Raw genomic sequence first — 26,318 nt, forward strand, 5'->3', positions numbered from 1 at the left:
AAAAATCCTATGAGAAGATATTGTTATTATAAGGAGGACATTTAGTCTCAGAATAGTTTAGGAACTTACTACCTTTTTTTATGTTTTATTTATTTAAGCAATCTCCACATGCATTGTGGGCCTTGAACTCACAACCCTAAGATCAAGAGTCACACACTCTTCCAACTGAGCCAGCCAGGTGCCCAAGAACTTACCAGTTATTAAATCACAGAGCTAAAGCCCATGTTCTTGATTACCACTGCATATAATAGGGCTATGAACACCAAAAGGAGACACACACACACACACACACACACAGAGAACGAGAGAGAGAGAGAGAGAGAGAGACAGAGAGACAGAGAGACATCCCAAATTCTTTTTTCATAACTTGCAGGATATAAATGACAATATTATAGGTGCTCTAGATTTTTCTTCAGTTAAAAACTTTGGCAAGCATTTAAAAAATAGTAAGTATATTAGCCAGCTTTTATTAGGTTATGTTTCAGTAACAACAAATCCAAAATATCTGTGGTTTACAATAAAATAAATGTATTTCCTGTTCATGTTACTTGTCCGCCATGGGTCAGCTGAGGCTCTGATCCAAATATCTTCTCCGTTCTAGGTATCATCCTGGGATTTGATGGCCACTTGGCAGAGAAAAAAAAAGGGGGGGGGGGAAATGGCAAACCCTTGTGACAGCCCTTAAGTCTTCTGCATGGACATGACACCCGTCATTTCTTCCCACATCCTACTAACCAAAGCAAGTGGCATGGCCAGACTTGACATCAATGAGTTAGAGAAGTATTCTCCTTTCACAAGATAGGCAATGCCAGTTTCATGGAAATGACTGAGGAGCAAGTTCATTACTGGCAAAGGAGCCCAATAATCAGTAGTAATAATATAATTTACCAAAACAAATGAAGATGGAAGCTCCTAAGGGTCAGATATAATCAACACATCCCACCCATGCTACTTGAAAGTAGAAAGAAATAAACAACAGAAAAACTCAACCCAAATTGGCGTAAGCAAAAAGGGAGACTTACTGGCTTGGGTTAGTGAAAGTGCCATTGACTTAGAGGTGGGGTTTGATACCCTGGCCCAGACACTCAAATGAAATGATGTCATTAGAACCTAATCTATCTGTCCTCTCTACCCCCTCTCATTTTCCTCATCTTTACCTATGCTTTTCTTTGTGCTGGCTTCATCCTTAAGTAAGCAAGCTGCCCGCGGCTCACGGCTGATAGCCTTAGAGCTCCAAACCAACAAAAAGAAACATGTCCTCTTCTGACAGATCCTGAACAGGTCCCAAGATTGGCCCTAATTGGACCAACTTGGGTACCAATCAGTCAACATGGCCAGAGGGTTCAGTGTTTTTTTATCTATCCCTGGGTCACTCCTAGAGCAGATATGGGCCCCAGTGAAGCCCCTCACACTAAGAGTAGTATTGCCTCTTTTTTTCTAAATTTCCTGAAATAACAAAATCCCTGAGGAGTGTCAATATTATCTGATTTCAAAACATTCACAGTGACTTGCATAGTCAAACAGATTCAAGAGATTGGCATTTTTACAATATTTACTAAAGCTACCATCTGTAACAATTTTTCTTCTCTTGCCTCACAAATCCAACTTGTCTTCATTACAAACAATAACGAATAAGATGATGTGAAAGATTAACTTAACATTTACTGACTAAAACAGAGGAAATACTAAATAAAACAAATTTTGAGTTGAAACCTAACCTAACCTACTTAGAAAGGTCAGACCCAAATATCTGCCATCCGGGATACGAAGCAAATACTCATATTCCATTCCCATGCCACAAAAATCACTGCATACTAATCTGGGAGATTTTAATTAGGGAAATCTGTGCTGTGAATTACTGGTTAATTTTAAGCAAAACAGTGGTCCACAAGTTAATATTTCTACCTGGGCAGACGGTAATATGATATCTGTCCATTGCATAAACTAAATAATTACAATGTCTTCAGCACATTTCTCCTCTTTTGTTATTTACAGCAACACTAGCTACTGTCACCAAGAGACCCCAAATTTCAATGGTTTATGGTTTAAGACAAGAAAGCTTTATTCTTCATTAAGGTAACTCTCCACAGTGGGTGTTCCAGACTGACAGGCAGCTCCCATTTGCTGCAGTAATTCTGGCACTCAGCCTGAATCTGGTCTCTTAGCCTGTGGCTCTCCAACCTCTAGGAAAGGGTTTTCTTAACCTTGACAAAATTTGAACCAGACAAAGCTTTGTTAGGAGAGGATGTCTTGTGCATTGTAGAATGTTCAGCAGCATCCCTGGCCTTGACTTACTAGATTCCAGGAACTCCTCAACCCAAGTTGTGACAACCAAAAATGTCCTCAGACTACCAAATGCTCACTTGTGGGGTGGGAGGGCAAAAAGTTCCCCTAGTTAGGAACCAATGGTCTAAAACTAGGCCTGTAATTAGTTTTGTTAAGATTACCAGGTGATTCCCCCCAAAGGCAAGGGAATTAAAAGCAAAAAAGAACTATTGGGACCTCACGAAGATAAAAAGCTTCTGCACAGCAAAGGAAACAATCAACAAAACTAAAAGCCAACCAACGGAATGGGAAAAGATTGGCAAATGACATATCAGACAAAGGGCTAGTATCCAAAATCTATAAAGAGCTCACCAAACTCTACACCCAAAAAACAAATAATCCAGTGAAGAAATGGGCAGGAAACATGAATACACATTTCCCTAAAGAAGACATCCAGATGGCCAACAGGCACATGAAAAGAGGCTCAACGTTGCTCCTCATCAGGGAAATACAAATCAAAACCACACTCAGATACCACCTCACGCCAGTCAGAGTGGCCAAAATGAACAAATCAGGAGACGATAGATGCTGGCGAGGATGTGGAGAAACAGGAACCCTCTTGTGCTGTTGGTGGGAATGCAAACTGGTACAGCCTCTCTGGAAAGCAGTGTGGAGGTTCCTCAAAAAATTAAAAATAGACCTACCCTATGACCCAGCAATAGCACTGCTAGGAATTGACCCAAGGGAGACAGGAATGCTGATGCATAGGGGCACTTGTACCCCAATATTTATAGCAGCACTCTCAACAATAGCCAAATTACGGAAAGAGTCTAAATGTCCATCAACTGATGGACTGATGAAATTGTGGTTTATATACACAATGGAATACTACGTGGCAATGAGAAAGAATGAAATATGGCCTTTTGTAGCAACATGCATGGAACTGGAGAGTGTTATGCTAAGCGAAATAAGTCATACAGAGAAAGACAGATACCATATGTTTTCACTCTTCTGTGGATCCTGAGAAACTTAACAGAAGACCATGGGGGAGCGGAAGGGAAAAAAAAAAAAGGTTAGAGAGGGAGGGAGCCAAACATAAGAGACTCTTAAAAACTGAGAACAAACTGAGGGTTGATGGGGGGGTGGGAGGGAAGGGAGTGTGGGTGATGGGTATTGAGGAGGGCACCTGTTGGGATGAGCACTGGGTGTTGTATGGAAACCAATTTGACAATAAATTTCATACTTAAAAAAAAAAGATTACCAGGTGATTCCAATGTGTAATGAGGATTGAGAACCAATGTCCACATCATTAACTACATCCTAGAGAAATCCCAGAGAAAACCCAAGCAATTCTTCAGAGCCTTGGCTCTTATACAGCATTTCTACTCACCCGACATGAGCAAGGACCAGTCACAGGTATGTCCTCCCACCTCCCCACCCCCACGTAGGGGGGATAAGTGCTAGGAAACACAGTCCATGGCTGGGCAGCCACTTCTTAGCACCAACTGTATGGAAGGGGATTTGCAAATTTCTGTAGATAGAGGCATCTCTGCCTCATCTCTCAATTTCCCCCCTTTTGATAGAAGTTGCCTCCCCTCACATGGACAGTATCTCAGTCAAGGGCTGAACTAATGACAGGTCTTCCTAGAGAAGTGGTCTTTAAGCAGAACTGGTGTACCAAATCATTTTCTCCCCTCTGCCATCAGAGCTGTTATGTTATGAGCCAGAGCTGCTGCTCACCAATTACAACAGAGTACCTTCTAGGTACCAGGCATTATGCTAAGGGTTTTACATTTGTTTACCTATTTCACGCTTGCAATAACCTATGATAGGTGCTATTAAGTATGCACATTTTACAAGTAAAGAATTTGTCTAAGGTCAAGGGCACAGATGAGGGGCATACCTGGACTGTGGGACTACCCAAGTTCATGCTCTTGACCATCAAGGCTACACTGATCTCTATAGGGAAAGCCCACCTCCAACAGAGGAGACTGAAGCCACACAGACAGCAGCACAGGCAGAGAAAGCAGAAACCCTAGGGCTGGCTCTGCTCCTGCCTTTACACGGTGTGTTTGTGCAAACCAGTAGATTCCTCTTTCCCCTTAAGGTACTTTAAATGATCTTTCTGTTATTTACAACCAAAGTCTTTATTGCTCTATCATGTGAAAGCATTAACCCATATGGGTTCTCCATTTCTGGAAACTAAACATTCTAGGATCACAGGACACTCAGGACGAAAGGTGGTACTGGGAGCTCTTCTCCCTATAGCCAAGGGTGCTGATCTTAGCCCCTCAGTTACTGGCAAAATGGCGTCCTCAGTGGGGGTGAATTTATTAGGCAACTCAACACCAACCAACACTACTGCTGCTGTGAGCTTGACCTGAGCTTCAGAGATTGTTCTGCATGGATGGTGAGGCTGAGTCTACACCTTGCAGCCATTTCTGGAAATTTAAAATCCTAAACCTGCTTTGGATGCCTACAGGGTTTCTTAACGCCTTAATCTCAGTTGGACCTTTATCTCCTCATTCCCTTTTTACCACCATAGGAACTGAGCCTTCAGCTACTATGGATTTAGTTCTATCATCTGTTGGCTTACTTGTGGCAAGACTGCACACCTCTACATGGGAACACAGATTGTTCCTTGCTTTCCTATTTTTATCCATCACTAGGCATCCCTGATGTGCACAGCTTGTTCAGATTACCAGTCACGCCTGATTAGTATCCATAAAACTGGTTATTTTCTGTCTTACTGAATTTCCTTGCAGGGCTGGGTCTAGTGCCCATGTATCCTCAGCCTAGTGACCACATCTATTTCTAAACCTTGGCCCCACCCAATGTAAACCACTTTGCTGTGGCTAACCATCTGTGGTGAACCAAGATCACCGACAATTTCATTCAACAAATACTTACTGCATCACTACGATGGTACTAAGTGCTGGGGGTACCAAGGTGAATAAGATATGTCGCATGATGATAAGATGTATCACACTCTTTGCCTTACCCCCTCAATAATTTTTATGAGGACCGGTTATGTGCCTGTCCGTGGCTAGTGTTGCTAATTACAACCATGAGCAAGATACACACGGTCCCTGCCTTCATGAAGCTTAAAAGTTAAGAGGAAGGGAGGGAGGGAGATAGAGAGAGAGACAGAGACAGATTATAAACAAGTAAATGCACAACAAAAACTAATTACAGAGACTGTTATAAGTACTACAAAAGGGAATAGAGTGACTATTGGAAAATAGGATAAAAAGAGAAAGAGATCCACTTGGACACAGTGGTCAAACTTCTAAGACCTTAAAATGTTTCCCTATCGTGTACTAATCTTCCATTACAGTGCTTAGAAATTTTCAAATGGCAGCCCGTCATGGTCTAAACGCAGCTTTTTGTGTGTGTTGTTTGGCCAACATAATATTTTTTAAAAAAATAATTCAAGTGAGCATAGTTCTCCAGCTTGCTCCAGGCCCCCTCCCTCCCCATTGCTTCCACTGAGCTTTGATTGTACACTTATGCAATCCGCCTGGTTGGCCCTTACCAGCATTTCAATTTTGTAACTCTTGACTCAATCCTCAAAATACTTGAGGCAATAGATGAGATCCTCTCCCTCTCAATTTGATAAATACACAAGTGTGTATGAAAGAAAGCACATCGTTGGCTGCTTGCAAGGTAGAAGAATGTAAGTCTGCCAACTCTTCAAGTAATAGCTCTTGCCTCAGTAATGACTTCAGCCACTCACTCGAGAATCCTAAGGGAGCATCTGAGACTGAGATACAGAGATGGGTATTCAGACTGGAAGCACTCATACATGAAACATAGGATTTATGTCCCATTTAAAAGACCAAGAGCACTAAAATGTAGCTGGGAATATTTAACAGCCATAAAGCAGTGAAGGCCTACCTAGAAAGCCTGTGAGTAACTAAGCAGACACACAAGACATTACGGACATGCTAGGTTAGGTCGCCAAGCATCAGAGTTTATAAAAAAAAAACATGACGGCTTAAATGGGGGCACTCAGAGTAATTACGTTTGGGCCTTTGCTTTATGAAACCCTGAAATTACAAGTCAGATAAATTAGGAGAGCAGTTCCTTGACAAAATGGTTTCTTCCAGGAAAACAGAAGGTCAGACCATGTATTTATTCACATAGCAAGGTCTCTGAATCGCTTCAAATATGTGTGTTTGTATGGGATTTATCTCATGTTTTGTTCCAGAAGAATTTACAAATAGCCTGTAATAATCCATAAAATACAGCCAGGAGGTGTAAAATAAAGGACTTCTTACCTCTCAAATCAGAGAGAACTTGGCCAGGTAAGAATGTCAGTGTTTTTCTTAGCTAATATTAATACCTCCCAAGTTCTCCATTTCCACTGTATAAAAAGAGTAGAATAATTTTACATACTGCAAGGAGTGGTTGAGGGATTAAATTACACAATCTCCATAAAGCATGCAGTACACTGATCAGATTTTTGTTATTAGATTAGAACTCCTAAAAAATGAGATAGATCATATCATAACATAGAAGGACAGTATCAGAAGCCATGGCCAAATGAGGATCAGAAATGGAGTCAGTTCAGGGGCATGTGTTTGGCTTAGTCAGTTGAGCATCAGACTCTGGATTTTGGTTCAGGTCATAATCTCACGGTCGTGGGATCAAGCCCTGTATCAGGCTCTGTGCTAACAGTATGGGGCATGCTTGCGATTCTCTCTCTCTCTCTCTCTCTCTCTCTCTCTCTGTCACTCTGCCCTTCCCCTGCTCATGTGCAAGCACACATTCTCTCTCTCTCTCTCAAAATAAAACAAACTAAAAAAGAAAAAGAAAAGAAAAAGAAAGAAAGAAATGAAGTCAGTCCAGAAGTCTCTATACAAAATGTTAAGCAGTTTCTCCCCTGGTGGTGGAGTTACAGTTGTTTCATTTTATTCTCCCCCTTGATCCTGAATTGCTTTAATATTACTTTTAGCATCAGATAAAACAGTAAAGCAGTTTCCATTTGGGGTGAAGAAATTTAGAGGAAGTTCAGATGTATCTGAAACTGTAAATCAAGGGCAAAACTGGATTCTACTCTCAAACACTTGATTTCATGCATCCTCTGAGGAGATAAGCCCAGCACCATGGGCACACTTGTAAATTATAGGTCTAAATTTACATATCCAGGACTACAGGACTAGTGAGCTCAAAGCTGCAGCAGGAAAGCCAAAGGTGTTGATGACCACAGCAGACAGGCTCACACGTGGTGATGCCACATGGGGCCCTAAACTCCCACACATTATTCTATAAGTAAAGCACTTTCCAGGCCACCCACATTTATACTAACAGTTAAAATATAGGGGAAATCAAGAATGTTCATGCATAACTGTCATAGTGCCCAGATTTCATGCCTGCCCTTTGCTGACATTTGCTCTTTGCCTAACTTCAAAGCAGTGAGCCTGGGAGAATCATCTACATTTTTATAGTTGACCAATAAATCTGACCTTCTTTTTCTCATGTACACCAATAAAGCATTTATTTACATGTGGAATCACTTATAAATAGAGTATTTTATTAAACTCATAAAGATATCTCAGAACACACACCATCTTTCCAGGAACAATGAATAAATTTTCAGGTTTAAGATTTGCTTGGGATTAGCTCTTTCTACCACTTGACCTGATCAACTGCCATAAGGCCATTTATTTCATTAAATTTCATCTAATAGAGATTTTCAGGCTCATGCTCTCAGAGTTTTACCGCCATAATTACAGATTACACGTATTTTGATATTCATTTTTTTCCCCCTAGGGCACTTTCCCCTTTAAACCAGGTCGAAGAAAATTTTAAGACTGAATTAAAATCTTTTTAAAATTTAAAAGAATTTTAAATTAATTTTTAGAAGTGTGCTAGTGGCTTTTGTCTCTAAAATGTGCCAGACACTCGCTAGGCCCTGGGGGTATCATGCAAAACACACACAGTCCTTTACCTCATGGAGTGGATAGTGCAGGGAGAATGTGCATGTATGGTCACACAAGCCTGTGCAACCACAGGCAGGGCGCTCAGAGACCATATATAGTGGCCATGACAATGCACCGCGTGCATCTCTGACTGCAGGGAGCGTAGCTCACTGACAGTCCTGGCTGCTGCTCCTCCAGATCCTTTGGCCAATGGCTGAGCGTGGTGGGCGAATTCTGTGCCTCCAATAGGCAGCTTGTGCTTGAGGACACTCTATTGGCCTCCCTGAAGTGTTCTTGGAGCTGTGCAGAGTTTGACACCCTTCCCACTTCTCCTTCATCTTTCACAGAAGCCGACCTGCATCACCGTCTGAAGGCTCTCTCCATCTATTTCTGCTTCTCCAGCTCCTCCTGCCTCCTCCCCTAAAAAATCCCTTGCACATCTAATCGCTTTTTGACATCTGCTTCTCAGAGGATCTGAACTAATACAGCATATGAGAGAGGAACACACCAATTTTTAGAAGTCAGGGAAGGCTTCTGCAGGAGGTGCTAACCGAGATATGACTGTAAGTAGAAAGCACTGAAGCCAAGAGGAAGAGAAGAGCATTCCAGATATGTATTAGCATGTGCAAAGGTCCTCTAGTTACAGGAAAAAGTGTGTCCAGATGGAAAGAAAATAAGAGAGGAAGAAAAGAGCATTAGGTGCTTTGCCTAGAATAGAAAGAGAGACAGAGAGAGAATGAGAAGAAGAAGAAGGTACAGAAGTGGACAAGGACCAGATAAAGAGAGAAAAATAAAAATATCCATTCCTGCTCTCCATAGTGAGGTCAATATGGTGCTAGAGTTAAGAAGAAATACGCTGTGTAGGTCAGGGCCCCATTTAATTTTTCATAAGAATTTATTTACTCATTTAGTTTTAATGTCTTACTAAGAAAGGCCAACAAAGAACAAAGCCAACTCTGCATAATTCCTCAGGTTATTGTAACACTTTCGGTAAAGTTAAAGCATTAATACGGTACAGGCCAAGGTGTTATCACAAAAGACTACAAAATACAATTTAATTGAGATAAACATGTGTTTCTCTTTTATATAATGGTCTACACAGAAGCAGGTTGTCTAAGGCAGGTGAAGAGCTCTGTTCTTTTTTTTTTTTTTTTTTTAATATAATTTATTGTCAAATTGGCTTCCATACAACACCCAGTGCTCAACCCAACAAGTGCCCTCCTCAATGCCCATCACCCACTTTTCCCTCTCCTCCACCCCCATCAACCCTAAGTTTGTTCTCTGTATTTAAGAGTCTAAAGAGTTCTTTTCTGTTGGATCACACCGGGACGCATGATGGTGGGTTGGTGCTACCATCTTTCACAATGGTTTCCAACATGGCAGCTCCAGATGTGGCAATTTCCCCAATTCTCACCATTGGGAATGGAGGGAGGAGAAAACAGAGCATCCTATAGGCCCAAATTTGGAGAATGGACACAGCTGCCTACAAAGCAGGCTGGGGAAATTAGTCTTTAGTTGGAAACCCACATGCCCATAAAACTTGGAGGAGTGTTCTATTATTAAAAGAACAAAAGTTAAACAATGGGTCAAAGAAGAAATCAAAAGGGAAGTTAAGAAAATACCTTGAGGGGCACCTGAATGGCTCAGTCGGTTGAGCGTCCAACTCTTGACTTCAGCTCGGGTCATGGTCTCACAGGTTCATGATATTGAGCCCTGCGTCAGGCTCTGAGCTGAGTGTGGAGCCTGCTTGGGATTCTCTTTCTCTCCCCCTCTCTGTCCCTCCCCCTTCAAAATAAACTTAAAAAAAAAAATACCTTGAGACATATAAAAACAAAAACTCAACGTACCAAACTTCTGGGATGCACTGAAGGCAGTGCTAAGAGAGTATGTATTTGTAAAGACATATTTACAAACGAAGAAAGATTTCAAAACAACAACCTAACTTTATATCTCAAGGAATAGAAAAAGAACAAATTAAACCCAAAATTAAAGCAAAGAAGGGGAACAAATAAAGACTACAGTAGATATAACTAAATAAAAAAAAAATAGAAAAAAAATCAATGAAACTAAGAGCTAGTTTTTTTAAAAGATCAACAAAATTGACAAACTTTTAGTAACACTAAGAAAAAAAAGGGTAAGACTCAAATAACTAAAATCAGAAATGCAAGAGGAGACATTACAACCAATGCCACAGAAATAGAAAGGATTATAAGAGATTACTATGAACAATTATATGCCAACAAACTGGATGACCTATAAGAAATAGATGAATCCTAGAAATACGCAACCTACCAAGACTGAATCATGAAGAAATAGAAAATCTGAACAGACCAATAAATAGTAAGGAGAATTAATTAGTAATCAAAAATCTCCCAAAAAGAGCCCAGGACCAGATGGCTTCAATGTAGAGAATACTGCCAAACATTTAAATAAGAATTAACACCAATCTTCCCCCAAACTCTTCCAAAAAACTGAAGAGGAGGGAACATTTCCAAATTCATTCAGTGAGGCCACTATTACCCTGACACCAAAGAAAAACAAAGATGTTACAAGAAAAAAAAACTATGGGCCAATATTCCTGATGAATACTAATGCAAAAATCTTGACAAAATACTAACAAACCAAATTCAATAGCACATTAAAAGAATTACTCCACCATGAACAAGTAGGAATCATTCCTGGAATGTAAGAATTGTTCAATATAAAAAAGCAATCAATATAATACATCATATTAACAGAGTGAAGGACAAAAACTACTTGATCATCTCAATCAATGCAGAAAAATCATTTGACAAGATTCAACACCCTTTTTCATGATAAAAATATTCAAACCAGGAACAGAAGTAAATTACCTCAACATAATAAAACCATATATGAAAAGCTCACAGCTAACATCATACTCAATGATAAAAGACAAAAACATTTCCTCTGAGATCAGGAATAAAACAGAGATGCTTGTTCTTGCCACTTCTAGTTAACATAGTATTGGAAGTCCTAGTTAAAGCAATTAGGCAAGAAAAAGAATTAAAAGGCATCTGAAATGGAAAGGATGAAGTAAAATTATCTTTGTTCACAAATGACATGATCTTGTATCTAGAACAAGCTAAAGATCACACACACACACACACACACACACACACACACACAGAAACTCTCTGTATATAAAAATATACAAATCAACACACAAAAATCAACTGCATTTCTATACACTAGCAATGAATAATCCAAAAAAAGAAATTCAGAATACAGTTATATTTACAATAACATAAAAAACCCATAGGAATAAATTTAACGCAGAGGTGAAAGACTTGTACATTGAAAACTACAAAACACTGCTGGAAGAAATAAAAAAAAATACAAATGAATAGAAACACATTCTGTATTCATGGATTGGGAAACTTAATATTGTTAAGATGTCAGCATTACCCAAACCAATTTACAGAATCAATACAATCCATATCAAAATCCCAATAAAATTTTTTGTATAAATAAAAAAAAATCCATCCTAAAAGTCCTATAAAATCTGAAGGGACTCCAAATAACCAAAACAATTTTGAAAAATAAGAACAAAGTCAGAGAATGCTCCTTGCTGATTTCAAGATACGGTATAAAGCTATAGTAATCAAAATAGTGTGGTACTGGAATAAATATAGACATAAAGGCCAATGGAATAGAATAGAGAGCTCAGAAATAATCTTTGCATATATGGTCAAACAATCTTTAACAAGGATGACAAGACCACTCAATAGGGAAAGGACAGTCTTGTCAGCAAATGGTGTTAGGAAAACTGGATATCCACATGAAAAAAAAATGAAGTTGGACCATTATCTTACATCAAATACAAGAAAGAAAGAAAGAAAGAAAGAAAGAAAGAAAGAAAGAAAGAAAGAAAGAAAGGCTAAAAATGGATTAAAGACCTACATACAAAATCCTAAACTAAAAACTAGATAAAAACATATGGGAAAAGCTTCATGACATTTGACTTGACAATGAATATGACATCAAAGCACAGGCAACAAAAGCAAAAATAGGCAGATGAGACTACTTAAAACTTAAAAACTTCTGCCCATCAAATGACACAATCTACAGAGTGGAAAGGAAAGCTATGGAATAGGAAAAAATGCATACAAATTATATACCTTGTAAGGGGTTAATGTCTAGAATATACAACGACTTCCTACAACTCAATGACAAAAAATCTAATAACCTGATTTAAAAATGGGCAAAGGACTTAAAGACGCTTCTCCAAAGATGATATACAAATGGCCAACAAACATGAAAAGATGCTTCTCAACATCATTAATCATCAGAATAATGCAAATCAAAACTACAATGAAGTATTACTTCATATCCATTAGAATGGCTACTATAAAAACAAACAAAAGAATAGTGTTGATGAGGATGTAGAAAAACTGGAAGCCTTGTGCCCTGCTGGTGCGATTGTAAAAGTGCAACTTCTGTGGAAAACAGTATGTTGGTTCCTCAAAACAGTTAAAATAAAACTACCATACATGATCCAGCAATCCCACTTCTGGATATATGTCCTAAATAATTGAAAGTAGGGTCTTGAAGACATATTTTCATACCCGCGTTCACAGCAGTGCTATTCACAGTAGCCACGAGGTTGAAGCAACCCTACTGTGCATCAACAGATGAATAAATATACAAAATGTAGTATATACATACAATGCAGTATTACTGAGCCTTTCAAAGGAAAGGAATACTGTGATATGCTACCACATGCATGAACCTTCAGGACATTATGTGAAGTAAAATAAGCCAATCACAAAAAGACAAAGACCGTATGATTCCACTTACTTGAGATCCCTAGGGCAGTCACACTCATTGAGCAGAAAGCAGAATGGGAGGGAGAAGAAAGTAGCCAGGGGCTGGCAGAAGAGAGGCAAGGGGAGTTGTTTAATGGGTATAAAGTTTCAGCTTTGCAAGATGAAAAGTGCTGGAGATGGGATGCACAACAATGTGAGTACATGTAACACTACTGAACTATATACGCTTAAGAGTGTTTAAGATGGTAAATTTTATGTTATGTGTTTTTTACCACAGTGTTTTAAGCTATAAAAGGAGGGGAGCAAATCATAGTATAATAGCACAACCAGAATACTGACATTAATCTTACCCAATTATTTATTTTTTTTTAATTTTTTTTAATGTTTATTTATTTTTGAGACAGAGAGACACAGCATGAACGGGGGAGGGGCAGAGAGAGAGGGAGACACAGAACCGGAAGCAGGCTCCAGGCTCCGAGCCATCAGCCTAGAGCCCGACGCGGGGCTCGAACTCGCGGACCGCGAGATCGTGACCTGAGCTGAAGTCGGATGCTTAACCAACTGAGCCATCCAGGCGCCCCTTACCCAATTATTTATTGACCAATCTCTTTCAGGATTCCCCACTTTATTTGTAGTCGTGTGTGTGTGTGTGTGTGTGTGTGTGTGTGTGTGGTGTATGTGTAAAATTAAAGTTTTAACAGCTTAACTACAAAAAATGGACAAAAGGGAGAACAGGTACATGGGGGCAGTTAGTGGCGCACAGTGACACTCTCTTCATTCATTCCTTATTTATTCATTGTGTGCCCACTCCAAGTTAGACATGGTGCCAGGCACCAGGGATACAATAGGGAATATGACACAGTCTTGGGGAGCTTACATTCTATTGTGGAGACAGATAATTACAACTTAGTGCAAGAAATGAGCTTCAGCAAAGTGCAAGGGCAATGGAATCAAACAAGAGTATTGCTCATCCCAGACATGCGAAAGGAGAATAGTCAGGGAATGTTTTTTGGAAGGGCTGTCTCAGCTATGACACGAGAGAAAAGCAGGATTTGCAAGGCCAAGGCATTCCTGACAAATGTCTGGAAGCAAGAGAATACATGATGCATTTTGCAGAACTTAAAACAGTTCAACATGGTAAGAGTTTACAGTGAGATGGGATGTGCTGAGAAATATCACTGCAGAGGGGTCCAATCACAAAAGGGCTCTCACTATGCTAAAGTGTTTACCTATTCCTAGGAGTAGTGGGATGTGTCCATCGTAGGAAGGCGCTGCCCTTAACTGAACACCAAGCATCATGCTATGAACTTGACATTCATTATCACATTTTATCTTCCTCACCACAATCCACTGAGGTAACTGCTATCTTCATTTTATAGATGAGGAAACTTAAGACAATCATGTTTGTGTAGACCACCCAAGGTCACACAGCAGCTCATAAGTAACAGAGCTAGGGAATGAACACAAATTTTTCCGATTCCCAAAGCCCGCAGTATTTAAAAATTAAATACATGACAGAAATAACAGGACAGGCTTCAGGCTTATTGGCAGCTCTTGAATCAGGCAGCTAGAGTTTGAATCCTGACTACAGATCTTATTAGCTGTGTGACCTTGGGCAAGTGACTCTTTGAGCATCAATTTATTTTTCAATATAAATACATTTCAGGGAAATACAGGGGCTTTGGGATCTGTTTTTCAGACTCATTTGTAAAACTGAGGGTAATAATAATAATGAACACATAACAGCACCTAAAATTATTAGCTATCATTATAATTATTTTATACTCCTTCCCAATCTAAATATCATCTCAAAGAGAAGCTGCTAGAAAGAGAGAGGTAAAACAGAATGAGTATATATTCTATAGGTTTTATAAAAACAGTGCTCTGATGGAGTGCTGGTGGTCTTAGTTCCATCACTAATTTATTGACTACTCAGGGTCTATGTTTAATCTCTCATAAATGGGGTTACCAGTATCTCAGCAATCAAACCATAGAATCACAGTGAGGATCAACAGGGATAGAGAATATCGAAGTATTGTAAAAGTATAAAGGTGGTATGTTTGCCTCATTATTATTAAAATACCACATGAATTCAGCTATTTGACATATTTTCATAAAATTTCTACTACACTCTTGGCACTGTGCTAAGGCTATGAAGGCTCTTAAATTATAAGTGAAATATTATGTACTTATTATGCTTGTGGTTTTCTTAGAACTGGCACCATAACTTTGATCAGATCCTTCAAAGGATGCATGATCCCAAAAAGGCTAAGAAGTATTCTGCTAGATACTGTGGACAAAAAAAGTAAACAATCCCTGCTAAGATCAGAAACAAGACAAGAATGTCTGCTCTGATCCTTTCTATTCGATGTTGTGTGTTGGAAGTTCTAACCAAGTAAGGAAACTAAGCAAAAATAAAAAAGCATCCAGATTGAAAAGGAAAAGGTAAAACTCCCTCTATTTGTACGTGACATGATCTTGTATATAAAAAATCCTTAGGAATCAAAATAAAACCTATTAGAGCTAATAAATAAATTTTAGAGAGACTGCAGAATACAAGAAGATCAACATGTAAAAATCAGGTAGGTTCCTATTCATTACTAATGAATAATCCAAAAATTGAATTAAGAAAATAATTTCATTTATAATAGCATCAAAAAGAATAAAACACTTAAGAAATGAAGTTAGCAAACAAAGGGAAAGATTTGTACTCTGAAAGCTACAACACATTGTTGAAAACAATTAAAGACCTATATAAATGGAATGGCATCTCATGTTCATGGATTGGGAGACAATTCCCTTTTTACAGAAACTAAGGCTGTATTGATACAGAAAGGTAAGAGACACAGAACAGCTCAAAAAAAATCTTGAAAAAGAAGAACAAATTTGAAGGGTTCACACTTCCCAATTTCAAAACTTATTACAAAGGTACAGTAATCAAGACTATGTGGTATTGGAATTGAGGACACACATATGTATCAGTGGAATTGAAATAAACCCATGTATCTATAGTCAATTGATCTTTGACAAGGGATTTTCAATGGAGAAAAAACTGTCCTTTCCACAAATGACTCCGACAAAATAGGATATTAACATGCCAAAAACATAAACTTGTACCATTATCTCATGCTAAATACAAAAATTAACTCAAAATGGATGAAAGATCTAAAGGTAGGAGCTAAAATTATGAAACTTCGTGGTATATCTTTATGACCTTGAATTGAGCCATGGTTCCTTAGGTATGACATTTGAGCACAGCAACGAAAAAAAAAAGGATAAAATATATTTCATCAAAAGTAAAAACTTTAGAATTTTAATTCCAGTATAGTTAACATACCATGTTATTTTAGTTTCAGGTGTACAATTTAGTGACTCACCAATTTTCTACATGATTCGGTGCTCATGATCAGTGTACTCTTAATTACCTTTATCTATTTAACCCATCCTCCCCCTTCTAGTAACCACCAGTTACTCTCTACAGTTAAAAGTCTGTTTTTTGGTTTGTCTCTTTTTTTCTTTGTTCATCTGTTTTGTTTCTTAAATCTTACATATGAGTGGAATCACATGGCATTTGTTTTACTCTGACTGACTTATCTCATTTAGGATTATCGCCTCTAGATGTATCTGTGTTGTTACAAATGGCAAGATTTCCTTCTTTTTTACAGCTGAATTGTATATGTTTCATTGTACATATACCCCCTCTTCTTTATCCATTCATCTATCAATGGGCACTTGGGTGCATGGGATAATTTGGCGATTGTAAATAATGCTACAATATACACAGGGATGCATATATCTTTTCAAATTAGGATTTTTGTATTCTTTGAATAAATACTCAATAGTAGAATTATTGGATCACACGGTAATTAATTCTATTTTTAAAATTCTGAGGAACCTCCATACTGTTTCTATTCTAGTTTTCCATCCAGGATACCACTTTCCATTTAGTTTTCATGTCTCCTAAGGCTCCTTTTGGCTATGACAATTTCCTAGACTTTCTTAATTTTTGGCGACCTTGACAGCTTTAAGGAGTAATGATGAGGCATTTTGTAGAATGTCCCTCACTTGGGGTTTATCTTGTGGTTTTCTTATGATTAGACTATAGTTATGTGTTTTGGAAGGAAGACCAATGACACAAAGTGTCATCATCATCACAACATACCAAGGGTACAAACGATAAAAAACATCACTATTGATGTTGACTTTGATCAGCCAGCTGAAGTAGTGTTGCCATGTTGTTCCATGTAGTTATTCTCTTCCTCCCCTTTCCACACTGTACTCTTAGGAAGGAAGTCACTACATGCAGCCAACACTTCAAGGAGTGGGAAGTTACACTTGAAGGTAGAGTGTCTACATGAATTATTTGTAATTTCTTTGCAAGGGATATTTGTCCATCTTACTTAGTCACTTATTGCTATCAGTATAGACTCATGGGTATTTTATTTTTATTTTTTCCAGTTTTATTGAGATATAATTGACATGTAACATTGTGTACGTTTAAAGTGTATAATAAAGTGACTTGATACATTTATATATTGTGAAATAATAACCGCAGTAGGGTTATTAATATCTCCATCACCTCATGTAATTACCATTTCTTTTTTGTGGTTAAAAACTTAAGAGTTATCCTCTTCGGAAGTTTCATGTATATAAGACAGTATTGCTAACTACAGTCACCACGCTGTACATTAAATCCTCAGAACTTATAATTGTATGTTTGTACCCTTTGGCAAATATCATCCCATTTCCACCCACCCCCCTACTGTACTGTTTCTGTAATTCTGGCTGTTTTAGATGCCACATATAAGTGATATCATACAGTATTTGTCTTTATGTGTCTGACTTATCTCACCCAGCACAATGCTCTCAGGATCTATGCTTATTGTCACAGTGGCAGCTATGTCTTCTTTCTTATAGCTGAATAATATTCCATTGTATATATACCCCACATCTTCTTTATTCACTCATCTGTCATTGGACAGCTAAGTTGTTTCCATATCTTGGCTTTTGTGAATAATGTTGCAATGAACAAAGAAGTACAACTATCTCTTCGAGATCCTGATTTCATGTCCTTTGGATATACACCCAGAAGTGGGATTGTTGGATCATATAGTAGTACTATTTTTAATTTCCTGAGGAACTTCCATGCTATTTTTCATAGTGGCTGTATCAATTCACATTCCTACCCAACTATGCACAAGGATTTTCCTTTCTCCACATCTTCACCAAAACTTATCTCATCTTTTTGATAATAGCTATTATGATAGGTGTGAGGTGATGTCTCTATTGTGGCTTTGATTTGCATTTCCCTGATGATTAGTGATGTTGGGCATCTTTTCATGTACCTGTAGGTCCTTTCAAGATCAGTTTTATGTCTTCTCTTGGAAAAATGTCTATTCAGGTCCTCTGTCATTTTTTAAATGGATCAGTGTGGGTATTTTTTTTTTCATTGGTTTTACTAACTTGTAAAGGTTTCTTACGTATTTTAGACATGAAACCATTAATCAGATATATGATTTGTAAATACTTTCACTCATTCCATGTGTTGCCTTTTCATTTTGTTTTTTTCATGTGCTGTGCAGTAGCTGTTTTGTTTGACATGGACCCACTTGTTTATTTTTGCTTTCATTGCTTGTACTTTTGATGCTATAGCCAAAAAATATTGTCAAGACCAATGTCAAAGAGTTTTTTTCTGCATGTTTTCTTCTAAGAGTTTTATGGTTTTAGGACTTATGCTTGAGTCTTTACTTCTTTTTAAGTTAATTTTTGTGAGTGGTGTAAGATAGGGGTCTAATTTCATTCTTCCACATGTGATAATCTAGTTTTCCCAGCACCATTTATTAAAAAGACTATCCCTTCTTCATTGAATATTCTTGGCTCTGTGTCAAATATTAGTTGACCATATAAGTGGGGGTTTATTTCTGGGCTTTTGATTTTGTCCATTGATCTGTTTGTCTGTTTTTATGACAGTACCATACTATTTTGATTACTATAGCTTTTTATTATCATTTGAAATCAAGAATTGAGATATCTCCAGCTTTGTTCTTCATTCTCAGGATTGCTTTGGCTATTTGAATCTTTTTTCTGGTTTCATAAAAATTTTAGGATTTTTTTTCTAATTCTGTGAAAAATGCCATTGGAATTTTGAAATAGACTTCACTGAATCCTGCACTGAATCTATAGATGGCTTTTAGTACTTTGGACATTTTGGCAATATTATTTCTTCCAGTCCATGAACATAGGATATCCTTCCATTTATTTATGCCTTCAAATTTTTTTCATCCAAGTCTTACAGTTTTCTCTGTACAGTCCTCTCATCACCTTGGTTAAATTTATTCCAAAGTATTTTATTTGTTTTGATGCTACTGTGAATGGAATTATTTTCTTAATTTATTTTTCAGATATTTTGTTTTTAGTGTATGAAAACACAATTGACTTCTATATGTTGACATTGTATTCTGCACCTTACTGAATTTGTTAATTAGTTTTAACAGTTCTTTGGTGGAGTCTTTAAGATTTTCCATATAGAAGATCATATAATCTGCAAACAGAGACAATTTTATTTCTTCCTTTCAGATATGGATGCTTTTTATTTCTTTTTCTTGCCTGATTGCTCTAGCTAGAACTTTTAGTATTATATTGAAAAACTGGTAAGAGAGGGCACCCTTATCTTGCTCCTGATCTTAGAGGAAAAGCATTCAACCTTTCACCATTGAGTATGATGTTAGCTGTGGGCTTGTCATACATGGCCTTTATTATGTTGAGGTATGTTTCTTCTATATCCTATTTACTCAGAGTTTTTATCATGAAAGAATGCTGTATTTTTTCAAATGCTTTTGCTGTATCTATTGAGAGGATCATATGATTTTTGTCTTTTATTCTATTAATGTAGTATATCATATTTATGATTTGTGTATATTGAACCATCCTTGCATGCCAGGGATAAAGCCCACCTGATCATGGTGCATGATTCTCTTAATGTGCTATTGATTTCAGTTTGCTCATATTTTGTCAAGAGTTTTTGCAGCTATATTCACCAGAGATATAGACCTGTAGTTTTCTTTTCTTGTATTGTCCTTATTTGGCTTTAGTATCAGGTAATGCTGGCCTTGTAAAATGAGCTCGGCAGTGTTTCCTCCTCTTTGATTTTTTGGAAGAGTTTTGAAATATTTTAAGGATAGGCATTAATTTCTCTTTAAATGTTTGGAAGACATCACCAGGGACACCATCTTGTCCTGGGCTTCTCTTTGTTGGGAGGTTTCTGATTAGTAATACAATCTCCTTACTCATTATTACCAGTCTGTTTTCTATTTCCTCATGTTTCTAGGAATTTATCCATTTCTTCTAGGTTATACAATTTGTTGGCATATAATTGTTTATAATAGTCTCTTATGATCTTTGTATTTTTGTGGTATCAGTTGTAATGTCCTTTTTTCATTCTCAATTTTAGTTATTTCAATCTTTTGTCACTTTTCCTTTGTCTCCCCACTTGTAATATCAGTCACCTTCTCCAGTCTTTACCAACTGACTTTGGAAGAGAAATACCTTCCATCAGTTCTGCTAGGGGGTCTGAGGCTTCTATGGATACACCTATTTCACACTTCTTGCTCCCTCTTGTGGCAGAATTCTTAAGCTTGTAAGCCTTCTCTCAGTCTGGCAGTGCACCAGACAACCTGCCAACATACTCCCTTTTGCTTTCCCAAATTTGTGGTCTCTTCCTGGCCCACAGATTGAAGACAGCTTTCTACACAAGCTCAGTAGCCACCTGCCAAAACTCACTCCCATCACTGTCAGGAGTGCACACAGAGAGCTGGCCACAGTAGCAATGTGTGTGGATGAGGTATGCAGTGGTGGGGGTGCTTAGGCTGGTTGGGGGCACAAGAGAGGTGTCCCAAGGGCTTGTGGGTGGGTTTCTTGATGGAATCTGTGACACAGTTGGTAGGATCCACATCCCTTTAATGCCCTCTAACAGTCCTATCATCTGCTGCTCTCCCACCTTCATCCTACGCCCCGTCATGCAGTTCATGAATCAGTACACTGGAAAGTGAGAGCAGAATGGGCCTCCTTGGCAACATCCAACACAGCCAGGGAAGCTGGTGGTCCCTGACATAGTCTCACTTCTACAGAGGAAGAAATCACAGGCTGAGAAGGTCTTGCTTGGCACTGAGCTGTGCTGCCTTGGGGCAGGGTGATGCAGGTAGAGACAAACTGTTCCTCTTACCCTTTACAAAGTGTCCACACTCACATTTTTTGTGGTAGTGGGGTGCTAGAAGCTCTGGGCTGAAAACCTGGACTTCCACGAGGCTCTCTCATCCGTGGATGACTGTCAAAGACAGTGTTTTCCAGAGGTTCCAGAACACAGCCAAGAGAAGCTGGATGAACACAGGCTGATGTAGGGTCCACAGCTGGAACTGAGGTCTGACTGGCTATGACGCGGTACACAGGTGGGCAAGACTCCTTCCCAGGTTACGTGGTGTGTGGCGCTATTTCCTACAGCTACCTCAAAGGCACTTTTGTCTGTGAATGAATTCTAAATTGCTATTATTGAGAGAAGGTTACCAGCCAGGGCTATCTTATTCAGCCATATTGGTTACACCACTGCCTCATGGATATTTTCCACTTTGGGTTATAATCCAATACTACTTTATTTATTTTGTTGCTCAAATTGTCCCAGCTTTGGCCCCTGGGAGTTCTTTCAATTGGCTCTTGTGTCACTTTGCTATACCCCTCCCCTTCATTGTGGTCAAGTATAATTTTCCAAAACTATAATTAAACCATAACTTTTAGGGTTAACTTCTTTCATGAATGAAATCACTTGCATTTTTATAGTTAAGCAGCATAATGGCCCCTTTAAAATGTCTGTGTCCTAATCCTTGGACCCTGTGACTATGTTACCTTTTAGGGCAAAAGGGAGAGCTTTGCAGGTGTGATTAATTTAAGGCTCTTGCAATGGCCAGATTATCCAGGATTGTCCAGGTGGGCTATAATGTAATCATGGGGATCCTTATAAGAGAAAGAGGAAGGCAAGAGATCAGAGTTAGAGAGATTGGAAGACATTACACTGCTGGCTTTGAAGATGGAGAAAGGTGCTGAGAGCCAACAAAGGTAGGCAGTTTCTAGAAGCTGAAAAACAGAAGAGAACAGATTCTTCCCTAGAACCTCTAAAACAACAACAACAACAACAACAACAACAACAACAAACATGTAGCCTGGCCAAATCTTGATTTTGGCCCAGTGAAACCCATTTAGGACTCCTGACCCCCAGAATTGTAAGACAGCAAATTTGTGTCATGTTATGGCACTCAATTTGTGGTAATTTGTTAGCAGCAATAGGAAATTGACAGAATCTCTCCTAAAGGGAACATATTTGGCTCTTATCAGTTTCCTACAAGGTAGCATTTAATTTTACAGAATCTGGGCTCTCATTGTGAGTCAAAATTCCTTCCCCTAGAGAGCTGGGTTGACCCCTGGGTGGGCTTGACTGGACAGTGCTTTCAGATCATGTTGAAAATACAAATAGTAATCCTTCTGCTTTATGTTCAAATTTTGAATAACCTTTCCTAACATCTCTTTGCTCTGCTCTTAGGAACCCACATACTTCCATTCCTCCTGTCCTTCAAAAATCTCTTTAGAAACCAAGTCTGGACATCAGACAGCATCATTCCTGAAGCTGGAATCTGTAGGTGCATATTTCTGGTTTTCTGAAGTAGCATACAGTACATATAAACACACTCTCTTCATTCTACTCTCCCTCCATGATGACTGGCCCAGCTAGACTGGGGTTGATTTGTTCACAACCTTATGGAAAAAAGAGTACAAAGTCACACACATAAATTTCTAAAATGAACCTCATAAAGGCAAAGGAAGAGTTGAACAGAGGAAATAAAAATTTTAAATCAAAGTACCATGAGCAAAGTAGAGATTTGACCTGAATCCTTCCAAAGCGGGGGAAAACTGCCCAAATATCAAATCTCATCATATGATAATGTCATTTCAAAGGCCTCACTGCGTAAGGAGCCCAAAGCTATCAAAGGCCCCGTGTAATGGGGTAATGTGCTCCTATACATCTACAGTGACACTGCGGTCTTCCAGAATCATGCTGCAAAAAGAGCCTGCCCTCCAGACTCCAACTGTTTGCTTTCACATCCATCCTGCGGGCCCCACACAGTGATGGGCACCACTTTACGGGCTCCTGCCACAGTGGGGGTCTCCTTTCATCCCAGGGTATACCCTCAGGTGCTACTACCCTACATCTGGCTCCGCCCCAGCTGCCTATTGTTAAGAAACCCCAGATGACCTAGAACAATGGTTTTCCAACTTAAGCATTCATCAGGATCACCTCTAAAACAGATTTCTGGGCTCCACCCAGAGTTTCTGATCCTGTGGGTCAGGGTAGGGCCCAAGAATGCGCAGTTCTAGCAAGGTCCCAGCAGATGCAGCTGCTGCTGTTCTCCAAGTACTTTGGAGAAGTGCTACCAGAGTCTGTGAGAAGGGACTTCCAGGGTGATGGAAATGTTCCATATCTTTATTGGCACATGTTTACTCTGGTGCATACATTTGTCAAACTCATTAAACTCTCCACTTAAAATCAGTGTATTTTACTGTGTGTAAATGATGCTTTAATAAAATTGATTTAAAACTTTTAAAAATTAATGGAATCATGTGCTCCTATAAATCTGCAGTGATATATCTGGTCAATCGTAATTCATTAATTATTTATTGAGTCCCTTCTTGGTGACATGCACTCCGGTAAATTCTGGGAATATATGGGGATATAAGATGATCCTGAAATTTCTCCTAGATGCCAAGAAGTTCACTGCCAGTTACAATATTATATACTAAATGGTAGAATAGGAGAAAATCAAAGCCTCATCGGAGATTCCACTAGAAATTAACACTCTCTCCCGATCACCATTCTTCTTTAAAAAACCTACCGAAGGCGCCTCCTTAGCACAGTAGGCAGTGCGTCAGTCTCATAAAAAACCTACCGAGTCCACGGTCATGGCAGAGAAGGGGACATGAGGCACCATCCAGCTTCCATCCCCTGGGCCACAGCTGACTGGAGCAGTTGTGACCCCTGACCCAAGCTGAATCAGTCCAGGTGTTTGGGATGGGGAGTTGGACATTGAGCCAGGTGGCTGTGGGAGCCACAGAGTTTAGGACTGAGGGAGCCACGTGTAAGCAAGGGAGGATAACTAAGGAGACCAGCAGAGAAACAAGAGACCAAGGTCCTGCAGACCTAGGTAGATGGCCGACATGGCTCTGGTTCCTCGGAGGCCCAGCTGTGTGTACCCTTTCCACAGAGCCCTGGGAGTCTCCTGGAGCAGTGATTCTCAATTGCAAATGTGCAGAAGAATTATCTGGCCAGTCCTTCAGGCTCCTGGTAAAGCAGGTAGGCATGGCGTAGGGATGGGGACTTGCAGAAAACACCCAGGTGATCCTGATGTGAGTAGTCTGTAGATTACAGACTATTTTGAGAGAGAACATGAGCGAGAGGGGGAGGGCAGAGAGACAAGTGCAAGCAGGCTCCACACTCAGCTCAAACCTTGACACAGGCCTTGAACTCACGAACTGAACCGTGAGATCATGACCTGAGCTGAAATCAAGAGTTGGACGCTCGATCGACTGAGCCCCTAACTTAAACCTCTTTCAGTGGGGGTCTGGTTCTTAGAATCAAAAAGCTCTAATTAAGACAGTTCACATTGCCTAATTTGGGAAATTAAGAAAAGCCTGACACAAAGTAAGATGTGCGCCTTCGGTGATGTGAGTGAATCAGGGAAGTGAAGTGCGTAGGTGTGCAAGGCTGGGGAGGGGGCTTGGGAGGAAGGAGGGGGAGGAGTTGTGCGATAGACCTAAGTGCAATCTCGAGGGCTTTTGGCAGCCATTTTCTATTTTCTCTCAGACCCTTTTTCTCTCTAACTTCTCTGACCTTTCTACAGTCAAAATCCAGCATTTTAAAAGAGCATGTAATGCAAAAGCCTACAAGGAAAGAGTTTTGGGCTTTCAGCCCTAGGACTGGGCGTGGGATGCCTGCCAGGAGCCACTCTGTGTGAGACCTGAGAAAGCCTGGAAGTGTGAGGGTGCAGACATCCAGGAGGCAGCCTGGCCTCGAAGGGGGACAAGAGCCCATGGACAAAAAGACTCTCCTTTTCCTCCCCACAGGTAGAAAATTCTAAGGTGCATTTTATATGGCATCTCAAAGCATCCCCAGTGGGACAGAGATCCGGTTGCCCACAGGTGATGGTCTGCACCCTTCTTCCCTACTCACACAATCCCCGCTCAGGCTCATGGAGACCTCTTCCCAAAATAAACCATGGACACCCTTGTCTTCTCTGCTGTAGGGGAAGCCCAAGCTATGACAGGCAAACCGCCATAACGAGGAAAGAGAAGAATTAAAGTCAGAAAAAATATTAGAAGGGCTTGTCACCCCCTCCTGGTCTTCTTACCTGGAATGTAAACGGGGCTCGTTTGGGCCCCCAGGACTCACTTTTTCCACTTGGTTCTAGATATTCCCTAGAGGAGACTCCTAGTTCTGTCTGGAGTCAGTACATATTTTACCCTGGAGATCAGCACTTCCAATCCTGCTTGTGTTCAAGGTCAGATGAAAGTTCCCTGAGTGTAGCTCGACAGAGATGACTTAGATGAAGTCGTAGCTGTTTGTGTGGGAAGCCCGCTCCTTTGGACAATGACCCAAGGCTTTGAGAGCAGCGAGTGGCACCCGGCGCGGGGCCCCCACCCCCCCTCACAATGGATGCTCACCCACTCTTGGGGTCAGGCCAGGCCCTAAGGTTGAAGAAAGTACTTTGATTTCTGCCTCTGAGACCCTCAGTGGCTTCATAACACAACGAACTTCTTGGCAGATAAACTTCCCAGTAGCCTCTTCCAGTCTGTGTTGTTTTCTTTGCCCCCCCCCCCCCCCCCACCCAAGCCCTGCCCTCACCCCCTCCCTTCGCATCTCTTTTAATTGGTTTGCCTGAAGAATGTTCTTCCTACTTCAAGCCCCCATCACCACTTGCCTGAAGCCTGGTTACACCTTCCTAGCTAACATGCTGCTTTTACTGATAGTCTCCACCTAGTAAATATCTCATGCAACTTTTTAAAAAATTGTGAGGCACATCATGTCACCTCTCTGCTTATAATAATACATTGGCTTCCCATTGTCCTTAGAATAAAATACAAACCAGGGGCACCTAGGTGGCTTAGTCAGTTAAGCGTCCAACTCTCGGTTTCAGCTCAAGTCATGATCTCACGGTTTATGAGTTCAAGCCCCACATAGGGCTCTGTGCTGACAGTGCAGAGCCTGCTTGGGATTCTCTCTCTCTCTCTCTCTCTCTCTCTCTCT

At 39.8% G+C, this 26,318-nt stretch overlaps 1 protein-coding gene across 1 annotated transcript in view; it reads right to left on the bottom strand.

Annotated features, from left to right (window-relative positions):
• Positions 1-26,318, bottom strand: part of FRMD4B (FERM domain containing 4B) — a 323,328-nt gene that overhangs the window by 277,272 nt on the left and 19,738 nt on the right. The gene's annotated exons all lie outside the window — the stretch shown is intronic.

The sequence above is a fragment of the Panthera uncia genome, chromosome A2 (assembly GCF_023721935.1).
Source record: "Panthera uncia isolate 11264 chromosome A2, Puncia_PCG_1.0, whole genome shotgun sequence".
NCBI classification, from domain to species: Eukaryota; Metazoa; Chordata; class Mammalia; order Carnivora; family Felidae; genus Panthera; species Panthera uncia.